Source organism: Protopterus annectens, chromosome 4.part0 (genome assembly GCF_019279795.1).
Source record: "Protopterus annectens isolate FY-2018-M chromosome 4.part0, PAN1.0, whole genome shotgun sequence".
Lineage (NCBI taxonomy): Eukaryota > Metazoa > Chordata > Ceratodontiformes > Protopteridae > Protopterus > Protopterus annectens.
The window spans coordinates 1,094,921,259-1,094,945,459 of NC_056733.1; the positions used below are offsets into that span (position 1 = coordinate 1,094,921,259).

Below are 24,201 nucleotides of genomic sequence, written 5' to 3' on the forward strand. Positions count from 1 at the left end.
GATATAGTTCAAACTGAAGGGGATACTATACCTAAGACAGGGAATTTATATCCAGAGATACGAGTTGTTAAAGACCCCCCTTTTCATACTCGTGTATCAACAGAGGCTGTTGTTAGACCTAAGGTTATACAGAGTTTGTCTGAAGGCCCTCGTGAGTTAGTAGATGGACTCCCTTTTCCCCTACCAGTGAGAATAGACAAGGGGAACAGACGCACGCGCTCTATGAGCCGCGGACGACAAAAAAGGAAACTCTCAGGCGAATATCCACCCAATCAGACCATCAAGAAGATGTGGGGGAAGGGCATGAATCGTTAATTTGTAATATTTCGTCATATATTTTATCACAAATGGAAATTAATCTGTTGAGTAAGGGTTTAAATTTCATCCCTAGCACTAGCAGCAATTTGACTGATTCAGTTACAGACCTTAAAATATTTTGTAGGAATATTATGTTGAAAATGCTATATGGCAAACAAGAAGTAGTAATTGACAATATACAGAATAAGAAGATATTTAATTTCAAAAATCTTAGTCAATTTGTTCCATCCAACCATCCCTTGATAGAAGCATATTTGAAGCTCACTGAGGAAGAGATGCATAAATATTATGATACTTTGAACATGAATAAAAATAGTAGAAGGAACAATCTTAGTTATAAGGAAAGACAGTGTTTAAAAAATTTGCAGTCCGAATCCTCCATCATAATCAGGCCAGCTGATAAGGGAGGTCGGATAGTTGTCATGAATGTTTCTCATTACACTGATTCCATGATTAGACTTCTCATGGACAAATTCTATAGAATAATAAATAGAGATGAAACACATGACACTATGAGATATGTTATGAATACTCTGGTTGACATTTATCGAGGAGGTATTATTAATAAGGAACTGCTTGATTATTTGTTTATTGAAACACCACTCATACCATTGATACATGGTCTTCCGAAGATTCATAAGGATAATCGTGATCCTCCCATGAGACCAATAGTTGCAGGTGAAGGATGGGTCACCGAACGTTTATCTATATATGTAGAGAAACACCTGAGACCCATATTGAATCAGAATAATTTTGTACTGAAAGATTCGAAACAATTTCTTATGGACTTATATGAATGCTTGAGTGATATTAGGAATATAGATGGGTTGGTTTTTGTAACCTTGGATGTGCAATCACTTTTTACCATCATACCAAATGAGTTAGGCATTTCCTATATCTCTGAGTATTTAGAGAAACACAGTGAATATTCTGTAGTACAGAGAGATCTTATTGCCCATTTCTTGGAATTAGTGTTAGAAAATAATTTATTCATGTTCCAAAATACGATATATAAGCAACTAGATGGGGTGGCCATGGGTACCCCTTGCGCTAATAGTTATGCGAATATGTTTTTGGCACACTGGGAAGAGACCACTCTGTTTCAACTTGTGGACTTCAAGAAGCATGTTAGGTTTTATCGACGTTTCGTCGATGACCTTTTTTTGTTATGGGATGGTAACATACAGGCACTGGATAAATTCTTGTTTGGGATGAATAATTTAACTGATTTCCTTAGGTTTACTATGAAATTCTCAGATAGTAAGATTGATTTCCTAGATCTATACATAGAAAAATTAACATGTGGTGTGATAAATACTGGAATATATAGGAAACCATGTCATGCCAACACTTTCCTACTGAGATCCAGCATGCATCCTACCTACGTCTTCAGAAACATCATAAAAGGTCAAGGCGTTAGGGCTTCTAGGATGAATGCTGTTGATACAGGCTTTGTAGAAGAACTAGGGAGCCTTAAAATGAAACTACTAGAGAGGGGTTATATATCCAATGAGATTGATGAACAGCTTAATATAATTCCAAATTTACGTTCTGGCACAGCTGCTCCTTATTTTGGACCAGCCAGGACTAATTATGGGATTGATACTAAATCTATATGCCCTTTTGTTAAGTTTCCGACTTATTATACATCTGATCATATGGAAATTAGAGGTATCATTGGCAGACATTGGTCAGTTTTACAGACAGACGAAAATATAAGTGAGATAGTTGGTGAGCAACCTCAATTCTTATATAGAAATAAGAAGAATTTAAAAAGATTGTTGTGCTACCCTAAAGAATTTATTCTTAGATCTGAAGATGCACATACAGAACCTTGTGGACGGTGCAATTTTTGTCAATATATAGACACTGGTAATGAGTTTCTGCACCCAGATATGAACAAGATTTTTAAGACGACAGTCTCAGCTAACTGTCTGACTACACATTTAGTATATTTAGCCACATGTCAATCATGTTTATCTTTTTATGTAGGTAAAACCAATAGACAGTTCAGGGATAGGATACATGAGCACATCTACCACATCAAGAAGGGCTCAGATCATAATGCTTTAGCTAAACATATAGCTCAATATGGCAACACACATAGTTTTTTATTTAAAGCTTTATCAGTGGTGACCCCCAATGTGCGTGAAGGTGACATTAGGAACTATACAGAAAGTATAGAAAGTAACTGGATAGTCAAATTGAGAGCAGATAGAGGCATGGGATTGAATGAACGGGCATCTATTAAGCCACTTCTCAAGAGACGTAGGAATAATAAATGAGTTGAGTCAAGCCCAAGTAAAGGAGCATGCTTTCAGCATTTTAAAATATAAGCTTTTTGCTTATATATATATATTTGGCTTTTAGAGATTTTTCTATTTATGCATTTATTTCCTAGATCGGAATTGTATAAATATATATGTGTGTGTAGAGCTTTTATTATATACCATGTAACTTTAATTCTTAATTAATTGAACCAAGTGATTGGTCCAATGGTTTTTAAATTGTATAAATACTTGTCTTGAATTATGGGTGATGTTTGTTATATATCTGAAGAAGCTGTTTAAGCGAAAGCGCTTATATTTTGTCTGGACACCCTTGAATTAAACCTGGATTTGTTTTATCTGGCTTACTTGGCTTCCTGCTTCACTCCGTTTGGGTCACCTTTTGTTATATTTTGTCCATATTGCTAACCTGTATACGGAGTGTTCACCGGATTTTTGGCAGTTTCTTTTTTATTGTTTGCATACATGAAAATAAATCAATTACATCAATGGTGACAAATAACAATTCATTCTTGTGTAGATGAATAGGGTAATTCTTAAGAAATTCCCATGAATCCTTAACTAGGTGAGGAATTTTACTATAAATAGGTTTCATCATAGTGTCTACAGCTATCCCTAAAGGGAAAGTCTTTGATTTGCTTCTGGAAATGATGGGTCTAAATGGTGGATTGTCTATATTTTTATGAATTTTAGAAATTCCTACCAAAGATGCTGCCACAGGATAATCCACCTTCAAATAATCATATGTATCTTTTTTAATGTGACTGTCAATCAAAAATTCCTCTAAATGCATGTTGATTCTTCTATATCCCAAATTTATTTCATTTAAGGAAATGACCTCATAGTTTCCTGAAGCATGTAAAATATCATACATTTTGGATGCATATACCATGTTGTCATATATCACTATGCCCCCACCTTTGTCAGGTTTCATTACACGAATTGTTTTGTCATTTCTCATATAATTTAATATCTTTGTTTCATCATCAGACAAATTAGATTTAACTTTTTTTACCACCTATCGCGTTTTGTAATTGATATATTTGTTTTGTGACTGATTTTTCATATACTGCTATAGTTGGATTCGTTAAAGGCATAAAACTACTTTTCTTTTTTAATAAGTTAAAGCCAGTATTCAGATTACATCCTTTGTCGTCCATATTATGAAACATAATAGCTAAATTTAATTTCCTCATATATAATTTTATCTCACTTAAGCAATCAACTAGTTTAAATTTGGTTGTGGGAATATATTTCATACCTTTAGAAAATAACTTAAAGTGAGAGGTATTAAGTACTACATCAGTGTAATTGTATATATTAAAGTTTTTATAACTGTTCAATACACCTGTTTTGATTATAATTTGATCACTTTCACAGTTTTCCTTATTGGTTTTATGCTTACTTGTCTCTATGTCTAATTTCTTGCGTGATTCACAAACCTGCCGTTACGTTGATTTTGGTATGAATGTTGCTTTTTCCATTTCCCTCCCCATTTCCAGTCCCTTAGTTGTCCCATTTGCCCACTGTTACAAAAATGTGGATTCTTCTTATCATGGTCATAATTATCATTTGCTTCATCAATATAAGGAGTGCCATATCTTATATTTGTGTTGTGACCCCATCCATATGCTCTACCCTTTTCATACTGTACTATGTCCCTTTGTAGCTTCCTATTTTTCCTATTGAATGCTTTCTTAGAATTAGACTCAGCCATATTAACTTGCTTAACATACAGTTTTTCCCATTGCATAAATAACAAGTCATTCAGAATCAATTCATTCGATTTCTCTACCTCCTGCATACATCTTGCTAATTTTTCATCATTATATTTCATAAACATTTGCATATATTGGATACCACAATTATCAAAAAATTGATTGAAATCAGCTCTAATTTTATCATTTATATCAATACCCATTGGGTGTTTAAAAAATCGCAGTCCCATAGGGACTATTCCAGAATTAATGCATTTCAACAGATATGCATTATCAAGTTTCAAACTGTGTATTACATTTAATTTCTTTCCAAAGGTGTATATAATGTCCTTCAACAAACCCTTGGTTGTCAGTCCATCAGATTGAACTTCCTGCACCGATTCATTGTCAAAACCACAATTAGTGTCTACACATTTCTTTAAATGGTTGTAATTATTGTTATTGACTGTTATAGGAATGTCCTGTGGACGTACAGTACCTTTGTCAATATTATCGTGACCCCCCGGGATGGGTGTAGGTCTTCTTAGGTAACATCTTTTTGGGTTTGGTGCCAATCCGCTTGGCCTCTTCTTCCAAATCGCCAAATGAAAAATCAAAGGTGTAGTCCAAAATGCCCATCCTGCTACTGTTCCGCTGTTCATTATACGGAAAAGTTACTGGTAAGTCTATTAAATTACTGCAACCATGACTGGTCCCTTGCCCATTAGGAATACCTGTTGAAGGTTGTAAAATACCCGGTGAACCTTCATTGCTATTGGTCAGACTAATGTGACCGTCTCTCTCCTTATGGTCATTTGGTACTGAATGCAATCTGTCTGATGTTGTTGGCTCATCCATAACACTCAAAGGTAATTTGTCTATCTTAACACTACATTCAGTACCTTTTTGGCCCGTCACATTAAGTCCGATATTTGTTAACAGCATCGTTAATTTGTGAACTTCACCCTTAAGTTCACTTAGTTCTGCTTGTAATTTCAACATAGAATTTATCTCAATACAGGGCAAAAATGGAAGCTCGGCATCCCGATCAGACTCCATAGCAAAAGCTCTCAATAAAAAGTAAACTGTTTGGCATTCGTCGAAAACAACTGAACTAATAAAAACTTTTGATACCACGCCAAACGCTATGCGGTCTTGAGATGCCGATGATTCCAAACCTGTTCTTGTCAAAAAAAGATGTCTGCAACTCATATTATATAAAATCCAAGATTTAATGTGAAACCAGAAACTGACATACAAAGTTAAGCGCTTTCACCCGTTCCAACCATGGGCTTCATCAGAACTAATGTTATACTTCAGTAACAGTTACAATTTGAATAGCTTCATTGGCGCCAAAAAATAACCATATTTAAAGCTACAAATCCACAATAATTAACCGCATACATATCTGAGACGTTCTACCATTTTAACGAATAAAAACATCTTAAACATTTGTAAATGAATGTCTAAAATATGAGGTGCCCAAAAATAAATATAAATATAAAATTGCTAATTGAGCATATTTAACAGAGGTTTTATAGAAATAAAATCATTAAGACCGGGGGGGGGTAGATGCATCTGTAAACAATTGCCACCACAGTTCTTTATAAGATAGCACATCTTTATAATTTCCCCCTTTCGGGTCAATTTTAATATTGTCCAAAATAGAAAATGTGAAATGGTTATTGTTCCCCAATATTTTGATGTGCCTGTATAATGCATTTTTTTCATCTTTCTTTTTAATACAGTACATATGATCATAAATACGCTTATTAAACTGCCTTTCGGTCTTTCCAATATAGAAAGCCGAACAAGTGGAACATTTAGCTAAATATACTATAAGTTTAGACTTGCAATTCCCCTGTCTAAACCTAATATAAGATCTGTTCACATTGTCTAGTCTTAAACCATCACTCAAATTTATAGTATGACACCAATTACAACTTCCACATTTACTAGTATGTTTTACAGAAAAATTGTTAGCCATTGGGCCCCTTTCCAAATATTTCTTAATATTGGGCCACATTTTGTTGACAAAATGAGGATGATGACCTACTATATTTGCTACATCATTGTCAGCCAAAATTATGTTCCAATTACTGTTCAATATTTCTTTAATTTTAAATGTATATGGACCGTGCTCCAGGACACAGGCTCTGTTGTAGTTTATTGCTGTATTAGCTCGCTTATCCATATATGAAATACCTAAATTAGTATGGTTATGACCTAATAAAGGGGTATATTTTTCCCCCATTCACCTATAACTTGCTTGCTTACCTTATACATCATATTTGTGTCATAACCTCTATCTCTAAATAGAGATGAAATATAAGCTGTTTCCGTCAACATGTCCGAATATAAAGAGGTCATCCTGACAGCTCGGATAAGTTGTCCCTTGTATATATTTCTTAACAGTTTTTTAGGATGATTACTGGTAAATTCCAGGTAACGGTTGGAAAATGTAGTTTTCCTATGTATTCTGGATATGTATTGAGATAAATTCTATGCTGAAATTACAAGTGGAACTAAGTGAATTTAAGGGTGAAGTTCACAAATTAACGATGCTGTTAACAAATATCGGACTTAATGTGACGGGCCAAAAAGGTACTGAAGGTAGTGCTAAGATAGACAAATTACCTTTGAGTGTTATGGACGAGCCAACAACATCAGACAGATTGCATTCAGTACCAAATGATCATAAAGAGAGAGACAGTCACATTAGTCTGACCAATAGCAATGAAGGTTCACCGGGTATTTTACAACCTTCACCAGGTATTCCTAATGGGCAAGGGACCAGTCGGGGTTGCACTAATTTAATAGACTTACCAGTAACTTTTCCATATAATGAACAGCAGAAAAGTAGCAGGATGGACATTTTGGACTACACCTTTGATTTTTCATTTGGCGATTTGGAAGAAGAGGCCAAGAGCATTGGCACCAAACCCAAAAGGATGTTACCTAAGAAGACCTACACCCATCCCGGGGGTCACGATAATATTGACAAAGGTACTGTATATTCACAGGTCATTCCTGTAACAGTCAATAACAATAATTACAACCATTTAAAGAAATTTTTAGATACTAATTGTGGTTTTGACAATGAATCGGTGCAGGAAGTTCAGTCTGATGGACTGACACCCAAGGGTTTGTTGAAGGACATTATATATACCTTTGGAAAGAAATTAAATGTAATAAACAGTTTGAAACTTGATAATGCATATCTTTTGAAATGCATTAATTCTGGAATAGTCCCTATGGGACTGCGATTTTTTAAACACCCAATGGGTATTGATATAAATGATAAAATTAGAGCTGATTTCAATCCATTTTTTGATAATTGTGGTATCCAATATATGCAAATGTTGATGAAATATAATGATGAAAAATTAGCAAGATGTTTGCAGGAGGTAGAGAAATTGAATGAATTGATTCTGAATGACTTGTTATTTATGCAATGGGAAAATCTGTATGTTAAGCAATTTAATATGTCTGAGTCTAATTCTAAGAAAGCATTCAATAGGAAAAATAGGAAGCTACAAAGGGACATAGAACAGTATGAAAAGGGTAGAGCATATGGATGGGATCACAACACAAATATAAGGTATGACACTCCTTATATTGATGAAGCAAATGATAATTATGACCATGATAAGAAGAATCCACATTTTTGGAACAGTGGGCAAACGGGACAACTAAGGGACTGGAAATGGGGAGGGAAATGGAAAAAGCAACATTCATACCAAAATCAATGGAACGGCAGGTTTGTGAATCACGTAAGAAATTAGACATAGAGACAAGTAAGCATAAAACCAATAAGTAAAATTGTGAAAGTGATCAAATTATAATCAAAACAGGTGTATTCAACAGTTATAAAAACTTTAATATATACACTTACACTGATTTAGTACTCAATAACTCTCACTTTAAGTTATTTTCTAAAGGTATGAAATATATTCCCACAACCAAATTTAAAGTAGTTGACTGCTTAAGTGAGATCAAATTATATATAAGGAAATTAAATTTAGCTATTATGTTTCATAATATGGACGACAAAGGATGTAATCTGAATACTGGCTTTAACTTATTAAAAAAAGAAAAGTAGTTTTATGCCTTTAACGAATCCAACTATAGCAGTATATGGAAAATCAGTCACAAAACAAATATATCAATTACAAAACACGATAGGTGGTAAAAAGTTAAATCTAATTTGTCTGATGATGAAACAAAGATATTAAATGATATGAGAAATGACAAATCAATTTGTGTAATGAAACCTGACAAAGGTGGGGCGTAGTGATATATGACAACATGGCATATGCATCCAAAATGTATGATATTTTACATGCTTCAGGAAACTATGAGGTCATTTCCTTAAATTAAATAAATTTGGCATATAGAAGAATCAACATGCATTTAGCGGAATTTTTGATTGATAGACGTATTACTAAAGATACGTATGATTATTTGAAGGTGGATTATCCTGTGGCAGCATCTTTGGTAGGAATTCCTAAAATTCATGAAAATATAGACAATCCACTGTTTAGACCCATCATTTCCAGAAGCAAATCAAAGACTTTCCCTTTAGGGGTAGCTGTAGACACTATACTGAAACCTATTTATAGTAAAATTCCTCACCTAGTTAAGGATTCATGGGAATTTCTTAAGAATTACCCTATTCATCTACACAAGAATGAATTGTTATTTGTCACCACTGATGTAATTGATTTATTTTCATGTATACCTAAAGAAGAGGGGTTAAATGCATTTGCTAATAGTATCAGAAAATATGCTGACCTTGATTGGGATAAACCCTGTCTCATTATAGATATGATGAGTATTGTTTTGGAACACAATTACATCTTTTATGAAGGTGCATTTTTCAGGCAAACCAGGGGCATAGCAATGGGGGCTGCTTGTGCCCCCATTTTTGTGAACCTGGTTATGCTGGATTGGGAGGAGTCTACTGTGTTCCAGAGCGAATTTTTCAAACATATTAAATATTATTCACGTTTTTTGGATGATATTTACATCTTGTGGGATGGTAGTAAAGATATTTTTATTAAATTTCTGGACTACATTAATTCTGGTAGTAACTACTTAAAATTTACTTCATCGTATAGTCAGGAGGGTTTAGTGTATCTTGACACCTATGTATTTAAAGATGAAAATCAATTTCTATCCAGAATACATAGGAAAACTACATTTTCCAACAGTTACCTGGACTTTACCAGTAATCATCCTAAAAAACTGTTAAGAAATATATACAAGGGACAACTTATCCGAGCTGTCAGTATGACCTCTTTATATTCGGACATGTTGATGGAAACAGCTAATATTTCGTCTCTATTTAGAGATGGAGGTTATGACACAAATATGATGTTTAAGGTAAGCAAGCAAGTTATAGGTGAATGGGGGAAAAATATACCCCTTTATTAGGTCATAACCATACTAATTTAGGTATTTCATATATGGATAGGCGAGCTGATCCAGCAATAAACTACAACAGAGCCTGTGTCCTGGAGCACGGTCCATATACATTTAAAATTAAAGAAATATTGAACAGTAATTGGAACATAATTTTGGCTGACAATGATATAGCAAATATAGTAGGTCATCATCCTCATTTTGTTAAAAAAATGTGGCCCAATATTAAGAAATATTTGGAAAGGGGCCCAATGGCTAACAATTTTTCTGTAAAACACACTAGTAAATGTGGAAGTTGTAATTGGTGTCATACTATAAATTTGAGTGATGGTTTAAGACTAGACAATGTGAACAGGTCTTATATTAGGTTTAGACAGGGGAATTGCAAGTCTAAACTTATAGTATATTTAGCTAAATGTTCCACTTGTTCGGCTTTCTATATTGGAAAGACCGAAAGGCAGTTTAATAAGCGTATTTATGATCATATGTACTGTATTACAAAGAAAGATGAAAAAATACATTATACAGGCACATCAAAATATTGGGGGACAATTACCATTTCACATTTGTTATTTTGGACAATATTAAAATTGACCCGAAAGGGGGAAATTATAAAGATGTGCTATCTTATAAAGAACTGTGGTGGCAATTGTTTAGAGATGCGTCTACCCCCCCCCCCCAGGTCTTAATGATTTTATTTCTACAAAACCTTTGTTAAATATGCTCAATTAGCAATTTTATATTTATATTTATTTTTGGGTACCTAATATTTTAGACAGTCATTTACTGTCTAAAATATTCATTTACTTTATTGGTTAAAATGGTAGAACATCTCAGATATGTATGCGGTTAATTATTTTGGATTTGTAGCTTTAAATATAGTTATTTTTTGGCGCCAATGAAGCTATTTAAATTGTAACTGTCACTGAAGTATAACATTAGTTCTGATGAAGACCGTGGTTGGAATGGGTGAAAGTGCTTAACTTTGTATGTCAGTTTCTGGTTTCACATTAAATCTTGGATTTTATATAATATGAGTTGCAGACATCATTTTTTTTTACAAGAACTGGTTTGGAATCATCGCCATCTCAAGACCGCATAGTGTTTGGCGTGGTATCAAAAGTTTTTATTAGTTCAGTTGTTTTTGACGAACGCCAAACAGTTTACTTTTTATTAATACAAATACTACACCAAAGGTCTGACTCCACAACATCAATAAATTTGAATAAGTACCTATCAAAACACCTATTTATGGAGGATATATATCCACAGCAGGGTTGTAGATAGGCTGTCCATGACTTTGTCTTTAGCAGGCAACTCCTGAGCTTCACATGCTTGCTATTGCCTGCAGCATGCAAAACTAGTTGTCAGCCAAGGTTGGATGAACGACTCAGTCTGGTTGACTAAGGAGGTAGTCTACTGGTCAATTTAAGGCATGCACACTGCTCCTTGATGTGAGGATGTATGTATTTTAAGAGTAAAAATCAATCTCCAAGTTCTACATGTCAAAATAAGTATACCTAGAGCTGGGGGATTCAGGGAGGAATGATTCTTTAAAAACACTGTGTTTTTGTTTTTAGTGTGTGTGCTGAGATCGAGGTACATGGAATTTGGATGTTGGAAGGTCATGGTACAGTGATAAAATAATGTTCCTTTTGCTCCCTTCTGTTGTAAGACCTTGGAGTCATTATATTTAGAAATTCAGGAGTATGAAGGGCGCACATTGGTGGTGTAGGGGACTTAACTCTTTTAAAATATATATATTTTTAATTAGATGAATTAAATGTCAATGGATATGGGACTCGATGCTTTGAATTTGATGCACTGAGTTTAGTGGAATTGTGCTGAAGATATAATGCCTCAGGCTAACATATCTTTGCAACAGTGTATTGTAGTTAATGTATTATCAGTAGATATGTTTTTGTGAGTGATTGTTGTAATTAAAATATGACATTCAGAGTGATGGAGATGTAAATAAAATACTACCTTAATCTGTGTGGTAGGAATTTAAAAATGGCCTGTATTTATATTATGCTTTGTACACAAAGCAATTGCTTATCATTCATAAATGTTCTGAATCATATGCATCAATAACAAATCCATAGAAGTCAAAAATGTCATTTGTATTGTTTCTACTGAATGAGATGCTGTAAAATCATTGTGCAATGTGAAAAGTGGGAAACACGGTAAGCATTTTAAAGTTGTTCTAGAAGAAATAAATCATGGTAAGCATTGTAATGTTAGAAATCAACTATCTTCCAGGTTCTGTAATGATATGCTAAGATCCTAACTAAAATACTAACGTAATGTAACTAGACTAAATTTCTCAGTAGTTCACAGAAAATACTTTATATGACTAAATGTCTTGCATTGTTAGTATCAATAACTGAAATACTATGAGTAGATGCATCCATATGCATCAGACAATATCTGTATAAACTTACCTTTTGATTGAATCACTAGGCCTGTCTGTTCTTCAGAAATCACATATAATTAAACAGTTTCACTGTAACACTGGTATATAACTCCAAATTTGCAGCTGCTAGAGCAGTTACTAGGAAAGATAGAGTAAAGCATATAATATATGGAAGTTGTTTCAACATTAAGAACAGAAAAACAAAAACATTTCAGCAAGTGCACCTTTACACACACACACACACACACAAGGAAACTTGCACATACTAGTGTTAACATGAACACAGAAAAGCAGAAATATGCATACATAATACATAATGACAGAGTGATTGACTGAAGCAATCTGAAGGTCTCATGACATTCAAACTTTTAAATCACAGTGCAATGCAGTTTTCATATGTAGTGAATTTTTGGAAAAAAAATCAGGCAGTAGTTTATACTGCAGCGGGTCTACCTTGTTTAACCAAATTTATACTTACCCATATCACTACTTGCAGAGATGACTCCATTGAAAACTGTAATCATCAAACCTACAAATCACTGCACTTTTTTCATATGGAAATGAACCACTTGGCCATGAGGGTGAACTTCATCCTTTTCTCCAGTCTAATGTGATCTCTGAGTTGGTATATTTTGTTAGGGGGTGTGTGTGGGGTGGGTATTTTTTGTCCATTGTCTTATTTTGCCCAGGTGGCCAAGTGGTTCATTCCCTTTGAAAAAGTCCGGTGATTCGTAGCTTCTATAACTACAGCTTTCGATGAAGTTGTCTTGGTGATTAAAGATTCAGGTAAGTATGTTGTTGTTTTTCTTTTTGGCTTTTCCTGGTTAGGGGTCGCCACAGTGGAACTCCGGTCTGCTAATGATTGGCAGTAGATTTTTTATGGTGCCAAGTTGCCAGCCTGACGCCCAACCTTCAGCATAGACTGACTGTAGCACATTATGATAACTGAATCACTACAAGAATTTGAAAAGTAGAGAGCACAAGATTAGATAAACATGTATCACCTATACTATCCATTTTATTCAATATATGTCCTGGCCAACAAGTACCTAAAGTTCCCGCTCATCCTTCATAATAATGAATTAATGCCAGCCCTTGGATTGCTCATCTTAATGCTATGGACAATGCTAAATGAAAATGATAGCTGATGGAAACATAAAACAACCCTTTTATGAAATGATGCATCCTTGTTTCTTCCCTGAACTGTGCCTACAACATCAGGGAAACTAGCTTTAATTTACAATAAAATCCACAAATATTTCAGGTTTTAAAAACCTTTCTTCAGTGTGTGATACAAAACTACTAAATGCCATAGATTTATAATCTATTCAAAAGACACAGCCAACCAATCAGAGATAGAAGAAGGGTTTTTAGAACCTGGAAGCTTTGTGGATTTTATTGTAAATTAAAACCTGTTTCCCTGACTTTGTTTTTTATTTATTTTTTTTTATTATGGGTACCTTTCACCAACATTGACATGGTTTGCCATCTTTTTTATGTTCCTTCCCTGAACTGTCCAGGTTATACTATTTGCAGCTCAAATCCAAATTTTTCATTTTGAAGTGGAATTATTCAACAACATACCTAAATACCATATTAATCAGATTATATGATGTGTAACATTTAAAAATTTATTTTTAGCACATCAGTGAAGCAGGATTTGTAATTGGGTGAAAAATAAACAGAGTGAAGATCTTAAGGTTCTGTACTGTCCCATGAATGTTACATAATCTAATCTTGTTTTTCTCTCTGGCAGACTACATTGATCTAAGACAAAGATGCAGACTATCGCAATTAAATGTAGTCTGAAACATCAACAGATTTCTCTGAGTCTGCTTCATAATTTGTGGGGACCAATGAGGGCATCAGAATGCTCCAAGTTCAAATTAAAGCAAACTGCATCTTAAATACAAATAAAACATACTCAAGATGGAATAATGCCTTAGTCCAAATCTGCAGAGTATAGTCAGAAAGATAAAAAAATTCAAAATCAATTTTAGAAATACACTACATCAGAATTATTTGCACTCTGCAAACATATTTTGATCTGTGGGTACATAATACCCACTTGCATTTCAGTTTTAATTTAAAGTAAATTAAATCACTTTTGTATTTTCTAAATAAGGTATAGAAGATGAAAATATACATTTTGTGTAATGAACCGCCCATGATGTGTGCAATTTGCCTTCTGCTCAAACTTAATGGAATTTGATCATGCATAATGTTATTGTAAAATATGCAATATTTTCAGTGTAGTTCATATTAAAATGTAACTTTTTATTATAGTCCCATAGTACAGTCACAGTCTACCAATATGCCCTATTGGATACTCAAGTTGGAACTGCGTTCCCTGAACCAATGGATTAGTGGGGACATAGTGGATTTTTCTTACTATTTAGCATCAGTTCTATTTAGGAATCCTAATCAGAGTCTAAAGAGTTTGCATACATCATAACAATCTGTTGAAGAGGTATGGTGCCAAGTACATTTAGAGATGTGCACAAGATCACCACATTAGTGTGACACCACTGCATTCCCACCATATAAAAGGGGAAAAAGTCATTCTGAGTCCTAGTCTAGATATTTAATTAACTCACTGCAATCAAAATACTGTGTAAGGGCAATATCAGTTGTAAGCTGCAAAAGCAGAAATGGAGGCATTGTATACCAAAAGAGTCGGTGGAAAGGGGTCAAGGGTGAGTGACATTTTACAAAAATAATTGGAAATAGAAAAGGTCTCTTACAGAAAAAAACATACATTTTCTCAAGAATATTCACATTCTTTGTGCTGTAACTAAAACAAACTATAAACCTGAAAGTCGCATGATATTCAACATTTCTAAATCGTATTAGTTGCAGTTTAATAACAAATTAGTATTCACATATACATACATTCAGTACTCCTGCTAATTTTGCAGATTTGATACATATTTAAAAAATGTTCATGCTGTTTAATATTTTGCATTGCTTATCATTCATAAATTATACCAATATATTTTGCAAATCTTAGTCACAGGCAAACAATCAAAAAATAATCACATACAATCAACTAGAAAAATGAAAGACACGGCAGCAAAGTCAAAGAATGCACACAACATCTAATCCTTAATGAAAACTAGTATATTACAAAAACAAACTGTTCACATGTGAGCTCTCTCTCTTTGATACACACACCCACTAATATAGCAAAGACATTCCTTACTCTTTCCTATGTCAGGAAATTAGAAAAATGTTCATCCAACCAAAAAAAAAAATACTGGCTTGTTGACATTTCAGAAACAAAACCATAACACACATAAAGCACAAAGTAAAACAAACATGAATCCATCAGTTCTACACCCACACCCTGCAGCATGGGAGGCTTTGGACCCACATCCCATAACTTACTAACTTCATGGTCACACAATTGTGACCACAGTAAATACTTTGCTGCATTGTCATAGTTAACAAAACCTAACTTGAATGTAACAGTTCTTTATAATCCAATTATTCAATAAATGCACACTACTGTGACAGATGACAACAAGCTGTGCAGCTGACAAAATGCATTGCAACCTCATAAAGATATACTTTGATATCCTGCAATCATTGTTCAGATACCCTTGTTGGATTCTGTCTACCTTTAACATATCCAATATAACATATAAAGCTGGCAACACATCTCTACAAATGCAGTAATCAAATGGCAAACAATGAGGCTAAAATACTTTGTACTATTATAATACCTCAATAACACATTCAGGTTTACAAGGACTTATGCCTTCTTCAGATCAACAACATTTATATAAGACAGCACTATAATTCCATGTGACCCTTTCAATATTTGTGAATGGCAAAGAGTTGATCTGTTGTTTAAGGTTCATGGTAGGCTTCACATTGCTTGTTCAGAACCCAAAGACCAGTAATTGGGCGACATTTCATTTTTAGCATTTTGTGTTATGTGCAGTCTGAAGAGATTCAAAAAGTAAATAATTTATAACTGGAACAAACTTTTCTGACCTACTTTATGAAAAAAAAAATGGGTTACCCTCAATCTGCCAGTCTAGTGGCACTATCCCAGCTTTCCACACACAGATGAAGTATCAAGAATATCTAGCACTTTTAGAATTCCATGCCAAATTTCACACACCTCCACAATCTTTCAAACATGTAACTATAATGTCAGCAATGAACTTATCTATAATAGGCTCACTCCACCAAATGCTTATATCATTGCTTCTTCAGAGGATGGCATTTTCACTGGGTTAAAGAGTCTTCAATGTGTGCCTTCCACGAAAAATATCCCCAGTCAATGCCGAACCTTCTTTACCCTTGCTGTGAACTGAGAGAGCAATATTCTGATGCTTTTTAGTCACTGTATGCTTTACCAGTACCTTTTCTGAGACCATATAAAGTCTCCTTATGTAGCTTACCTCCACCCATTTTGTGCTTTCATGTCGGTGACTGTCATATACTGCATTCTTCATCTGTCAGGATTCATCAAGAAACTCTTGAAAACTCATTTATGTTATGCACCAAATAGCTCTTTCTTCAACACAATGGCTTCACTCACCACTGAACCCTTATTTGATCATAAGGTTATCACCATGATATGTACAGATACCCCTTTAACAACTGCTCATTGCTGCCACCTCAGCTACTGAATTCATGAATAGTATTCATTCCAGTTCCACAACTCTGACCACCTGAAGTACAAAAGAAGCTCTTTCTGAGTTTGGAGATGAATCTTATCACCTACAAACATCTGCTAGGCATTGAAACATAACCTTATTACATCTTCATATTCAGATTCAAGTTTAAAATTATTAAAATGCTTTACAACTATAGCACTATTTCAATATGAATACAAATACAATAATAAAGTGGTTTGTCTACTTTCTGTATGTACGTCCAACCACTGCCTTCTCCATCTCATGTGGGTACACAGCTATGAATTATCTGCATCTCTGTTTCATGTTTTTTCTTCTGCACCTTCAACTTCTCCCACTCCTTCTGTTCCATCCACAAATATCTCTTAGTACTTTCCACATTTATCATTCTCTTTTGACAAAAAAAATATAGACTGATCTTACAAAAATATTTTTCATTCCCAATCATTTGTGCTTTATGATTAACTTTTATGTTTGCCACTGCTTGCTGTTCCATCCTTTCCTACTTTGCCACATATGCCATTTCCACCCCATTTGTAAAATGAGCAAGATCATCATTTTGCTATGTAAAAACAAAATTGCCCCCCCTTTTGGCCATTGTGCTAAGCTGTGATGCCCTTCTTGTAGAAGTGTGCTATTTGGTGAGGCTATATGCTGTTGGATTGTGTGAGAAAGGACATTCTCATATGATGCCATGCCTTAACCTTGTTAACCTTGTTACACAATTGACCATGTAAGCTGTTGTAGGGAGCTGTTCTAGTGCTACTCCTGAAATTTGCTACCATAGTTCTGCTGTGCATTTTGTTGTTGTGGCTTTGATTTATTATGTACTCTTTTATTTATTATGCGGGTGCTACTCCCTGCCTCCCACATCTGTAATTAGCTCTATGGTGTTTCACATACTTATCTATAAACTGCCTGCATTTCTTCTTTTGACAGCTGTTTACAGAATAAGAAAATTACATTTGTTCTTCATCTGGAGATATTCATATGGATATTCTGGTACCCTTTCCACCACATTATTCCATTTCACTTGTGTACTCTGGGTGACTAAGTATTCTGATCCATTGAATAGCAACTATGAAATATCTACACACTACACGATGTTATTTCTTTAAATGTTGTTATGCTGAGCCACTGCTGATATTAATTTAATTAAAAAGAAGTAACATTAGTATACTGTTTACATTTTTGTACAAATATGTTGTTTAATATATCCTGTCATACTAGAGGCAGCTTTATGAATGGCCCCATCTTTGAAAAGTTAAGCATGCTTTGTGGTCTCAGTGACACAGATGAAACTGGGTTAATGGGATCATGGGTAACTACTAGGCAAACAATCTTCCAATAACCCATAGTAGTAGTTCCCCACAGCCTCAAATAGGGCAATATAAGATACACTAAAAAAAAATTTGAGGCTGCCTACCCAATTATGTAGGTTTTACCTGGAATGTACAAGGGTGATACAATGCTCAACACCTAATGCATGTTTGTTTCAGAGGTGGCGGATATGCTGGATAAGAATTGTTTGATTATTCTGTGTGTTAATGAATTGACAACTGTGCATAATTATAGCACTGCAGTATGAACAGCAAAGTAGATGCCTATCAATAAAACATATTTAAGTGTGAGAATCCATGAAAGTAATAACATCAGTTTGAATGGTTTATACTCAAAACAATGAATCAAAGCTTTCAGTGAATCTGACAAAGTAAAAAAAAATGAATAAACAGCTTAATGTAGTTGGTGTTGATTAACCAGTTCACATCATGTGTTTATCAGCTGAAAGCATAATTAAAATGGAAAATATTTATAGCACTTACCACCATCATTATTTATGCCATTCACTGCTGCATGTTCTGTACAGCATTGGTAGCATCTATCACTGTCATGATATTGGTGAATGAGCTCTTACGAGTACCGCCACATCTGCAGAGAGTCCTCCTAATATGAAAACAAAGGTATAAATGTCCTAAATGTATGACAATTAAAATATTTAGCTTTATATTTCATGGCATAAAATCCATATTCTTAGCAATTAGAAAAGAAAGGAGAACTGAAGGTACAACAGATTGCAGTTTTTTCAAAATTAAGAAAAGAATAAACAAAAAATTATTTTAAGTACAGACAACTGGAAGGTCTTTTTTTCCAAATACTTTTAAACATTATTTTGAGATCAGTGTTTGCACACACTCACCATACCAGACCAGACAATAACACACACACACACACACACATACACACACACACACACACACACACACACACACACACACACACACACACACACACACACACACACACATGCACTATGCACAGTTAAATGCTTGACTGATGCCTACTGATTGAAATGGCTTATGGTACTCAACAGCTCTAAATCATACTTAGCTGCTACTTCACTAAGCAATGATTACTGTTAAGAAAAACAAATAGAAGTCTATACTGTGCCATATCATACTGGCTGAAAATAACCTTGCATGGTAAGCATAAATGTTAGCAAATAGCAAATAAAGTAAAGTCTGACCATTTTATTCCATATGTTTTAGTTCCTTGTTACCTAATAGCTAATCACACCATCTCTTCTTCATAATGCTTCTGTCTGGCTCTGCATTATTCATCTCAAAATGTTGACAATTCCACACTAAAAGGATAGTGTTTTAAGAAATGAGCCATCTTTTCTAGGGTATAATCCATTTTTTCACTGCCATGCTATTTATTTTTTATACAGAAAGTATGTTTTCTGCTGATTATAATTTGTTTTAATATAGGATGCTATTTGGATGTGATAGACTTGCTTGAAGTACCTAAATAATTTTATCTACAAACCTTTGATTTTCCTCTCAAGATTGAATATATGAGTCTTGGCATAATTAAAAAAATACAGTAAACTATTACTAGATTCTATAAGGTATCTTCCAGAAGAAGCATTCATAAATTACCCTGAGCACTGTGATGGGGATCTCAACACCTCCCAAATGTAATCATATTATAAGACACACTGACTCAGGGTAAAATGGAATAGCTGGCTTGTCTTCCTATATCAAAGAATACCATTTCATAGTTGAAATACCACATTTTAGACATCAACATTTCCATAAACAAAAATTCAGCAAAATGCCATTTCAGCAATTGACTGTACATCATGAAGTTCACTTTGGCTATCTTTATACATATTCGATGTTAACTCTTTTTCCTGTTCTAAAATGCTTCTTATTCTGTCCTTGCTATTGCAATCATGAAGCCTAACAAGGCTGCATTGATTTCCCCACATGGAGTTTGACTGTATACAAGGAAAAACTTGTTATTTTTTCTAGTTTTACTTTTTTCTCTGTATTGTATCCCATTGACATTTGATGTTTAGTTCCTATGCTACTTTCTTACATATAGGTCATTATTTCCCTTTTGTCTTTCTTTCATGATGCCACAGTCTGCATTTGTACATTTTTCGTGATTTTCAATCATTAGGCACCATTTAACATTTTTTTCCATGGGATTTAGAGTGTTATATTTCTGACAATTCACCCAGACTTGTAAAAATAACTTTCCATTCCTGCTTCACCTGATTGATACTCTGTGCTTAGTTTTAAGTTATAAATAAAAAGGAAAACTTTTCTTTACAGATTCGGAGAAGATTGATCTCCAAAAGGACAATTTAGGTTTATGAGGGTTTATTAAGCTTATAACATATGAAACCCCTACAAGCTCAACCACATCACCCAGTAGTGTCTCTTTTCTAACAGTGTCTCCATTCAGTAGATGTTGTAGCTAAACAGTAATCAGTTATTGACGTTGGTACCAAAGTTCCACATATCTGTGTCAGATTTAAGTGAAATGTTTTCATTTTGTTAGGTGGCAGTGATGCCAGATTTGCATTTCTTAGCATTAAGGGAAGTACACTACTAACACACCAAATGTTTGTTTGGGGCAGCTGTCTCTGGAGATTTTGAGTATCAGAATGGGATTTCAAAATCACCCCACAATTTTCAATCATCATAAAACCTGTTTACCCATAGCCCCTTGATATCAGTTTTCATGTCTGAAATACATATACCAAAGAGAAGATGAGCATGGTTACAGCCCTGTGGAACACAACTGGTGACATTTTTCTTCCTCGAGCATATACCCCAAACCATAATGATATAGGCTCTATCAGTTAGCTATCTAGTGAACTATAATAATGTTCAGCTGAGGAAGTATTTAATACTTCCAGCATTGGGATAGTGCTGAATGTGTATGCAAGATCATGCAGTGTAGACTACATACCCCTTTATTTGTAGCCTCAGTAACCATTCTGAATAACTCAACCAGGATGAGCAGGCATGGCCTGTCTATTGAAAAGCCATACTTGTATGCATCCTGGGATGTACAGTCTCATTTATCATTGTTTATTTGTTCAGCTATGTGTTCCATGACCTTATAAATAATATTAATGAGATTTAAAAAATCTGTAACTCCCACAGGGCTTTAACACCTCTGATAAGGGAAAAGAATTAAGTTAAAATGTTGATGGACTGGTTTTGTTAGATGAGACTTAGCACCTGTCAGCAGATATATCTAGGAAAATAGCAGGCACATGGAGCATGTGTTTTTAATTTTGGGGAAAAAAGGGGAAGTGTGGGGGGTAGAGCAATGATGGAAGAGAATATAGCCAAACGAATATTAGTAGTGGCCTGAAGATTAGGGAAATAGGCGCTATCAGAAAGAAATTTTGTACCAAATTGTTGATTATTTGTAAGCTTCCTAATATAGCTGACAAAAGGCATTATGGTTGTTTTTTTTTTGAATCAGACAAAATCCTAAGTTCACAGCTGGCATTGACTTAGCTGATGAGAAGTTTAAGGGATATACTTATCTTTTTTATTTATTTTATAATAATTAAGTGGACATCATTCAGAGTTGGTCAGACAAATTTTCATGTTCACCCTACAGAGTTTTTTCAATGTGGTAGGTTTAACATACGAGTTTGGTGTTAAACTTGCCATTATACTTACATCAGGTGCACAGATGCCACAATGCATTTATCTAATAGGGAGAAACATTCAGTTCATGTACCAGAAGTATAACAATTTGTGATAATCAACAAGATCATTAAATAATAAGCAATTGGTTTTGTAGTAATCCAAATTGTATAGGAAATACTAGCAATTATGATGCAGGTTCCATGCAGAACTTCACAGTTCAATTGCCAGAGTAGAGCAAAGAGAGGGTAAGAATCATGGTGATGGATTTGACTGAAACATTTGTCAGGACAAGATCAAGAAAGATAAAACCTCTGGTCAGCAGAAGATAGTTTGCTTAATTTGCTAGCATTTGCAATGTCTAGAAATTCTGTGCCTATTTGCTGTTGGTGGTTTATGCCTGCCAGTTTGTGTGTGGATACCTGGTAGCCCATCAGCCATGGTGGACTCTTCAAACTTCTTAAGGCATTCTGCATACTTTGAAGGGGTCATACATGGGGGTCTATAATTGTCTATAATGTGATAATTTTTAATCGAGTGTAACACACTCATCTAATTCCAGACTTTTATCAAAGGGAGTCTTCCAAGAAACAACAGAGTTAGAAACATGCCAGAACAATGGCTTGCTAATCACCTCTTACCTATCAGGCAATGAATGGGTTAGGAATGCCTTTCAACCTGAGATGAACCCAGTTTGTTCAAGTAGTAATAAGAGCAGCCGGACTAAGAAACAAGAAATTCCAGGTATACTTAAATATGTTATGAGTACAGGTAACTCCACATGGACTGCAGGAAGAGGGTATTTCTGTATACACTGAGGCTGCTAAGAAAACCAGTCTTGGCAAACATCAAAGACAGAGCCAGAACCAATTCTATCCTGACTAAAGATGGGCTCCACCCATGTCACAATATTAGAAATGCTAGTCACTTCAAGAAATTAAAAAAGAGAAAATGTTTTGTTAAAACCATTTGGTGTAGCTAAGACAAGAAAAACAAACATTTCAAGGTTTCTCAGTTTCTTTGGGATTTTGATGATTTTCATAAATATAGTACACATTGGTACACAAACTTTGTTCATTGTGTTTTTTCCTCATAATGAGGACACTGCATCATTCACAAAGTTGAATAACTTTATTGTCTGATTGTATATAGACATCCCCAGTGCCCAACTGCTGATGTGCAACATGTAGGGAGCACAGTCAGTATATTCCTGGATCACAGTATTACATTTCTATCATCTTTCTTGAATAGGTTCATAGGTGTATACTAGGATAACCACCACTTGGGTCCTTATCAGCCTAGCTGTGCAATCCAAATGTGACCCACAAATTTAAATTATATAGCGGGGAATTTACTGACTGTCTCAGTTCATCAAGACACAAGTTGCTAGACTAGGGTGTTAATTTATGATTACCCATTTGCTGGCCCAATCTGTGCTTAAATAGGGATAAGGAGGAACTCTGCTTCTCATGGATGGTGAGCCTGTTCCAGAGAATGGGAATTCTATGAGTAGCATGTCAGTCTAGCATGGATTTCTTAATGCTCCAGTGATGCTTGATTTGAAATGCTCCACTATATTCAACTTTAAAGTTGGAAGTTATACCTGGCATCATACTTCAATTAGAAAAAAGAAAAAAGTTTCTTTCCTATCAGGGTTGAGAAGATTTTCCTATTGTTTAATTATATTTTGACTGCAAACTTCCCTGCACAACAGATACTCATTGTTCTTTTCACATCAGCAACAGGTATTCATACATTTTTGCCTCATTTGCCATGGTTACAGAGCAGCAACATCATAATGTAAAACAGCTGGATGTGACTGAGGCTCATTGTTGTGATCAACATGCCTATAGAGAACAGCTACAATACACCAATGTGTTTGATACATTATCAACATTTTCTTATCTAAATTTCTGGTGATGATGCATGTAAGGCTCTACTACATTTATTATGTATCATATGCCTTTTAAAACTGCTTTTTGATTTACAGCAATAATGTTGACATATTTATTGACTATGGCATGATATATATATTAAAAGAAACATTTGTAAGCATAAGATGTATATAATTTAATCTATCAAAAAATATTGAAACATTTGTCTCACTGCATAAATATGTTTAGCAGTGTCTATAAAAAGTATGAAAGGAATTCAACAGGTCTCCCATCCTACAAAGATATAACATGTTTTGTATTTCCATTCACCTGCTTAAAAATCGTTTATAGGCATGAAAATTGCTTTTCTTTTTAAATAAAAAAACTGTTCACATGGATCTTTATGCTTATGAACACTTTTCTGTATAAAAAGAAAAGTATGTTTTGAAGCCTTTAAAAAAATAAAGATTTTAATATTCTTTCCAAACAAAGAATACTAAATTAAGGAAGCTGAGTTTATGACATTAATATTCACAGGAGGGCAGAAAGTGGTTACATATCTGGGTTCCAGCTCTAA

The 24,201-nt window shown here is 34.4% G+C and overlaps 1 long non-coding RNA gene across 1 annotated transcript in view; it reads right to left on the minus strand.

The window, feature by feature from the left end:
• Positions 1-24,201, minus strand: part of LOC122799772 — a 694,326-nt gene that overhangs the window by 214,205 nt on the left and 455,920 nt on the right. Inside the window, exon 5 of the long non-coding RNA XR_006364504.1 lies at positions 18,616-18,736. This is a non-coding gene — a long non-coding RNA (uncharacterized LOC122799772). The remainder of the gene's footprint in view (positions 1-18,615; positions 18,737-24,201) is intronic.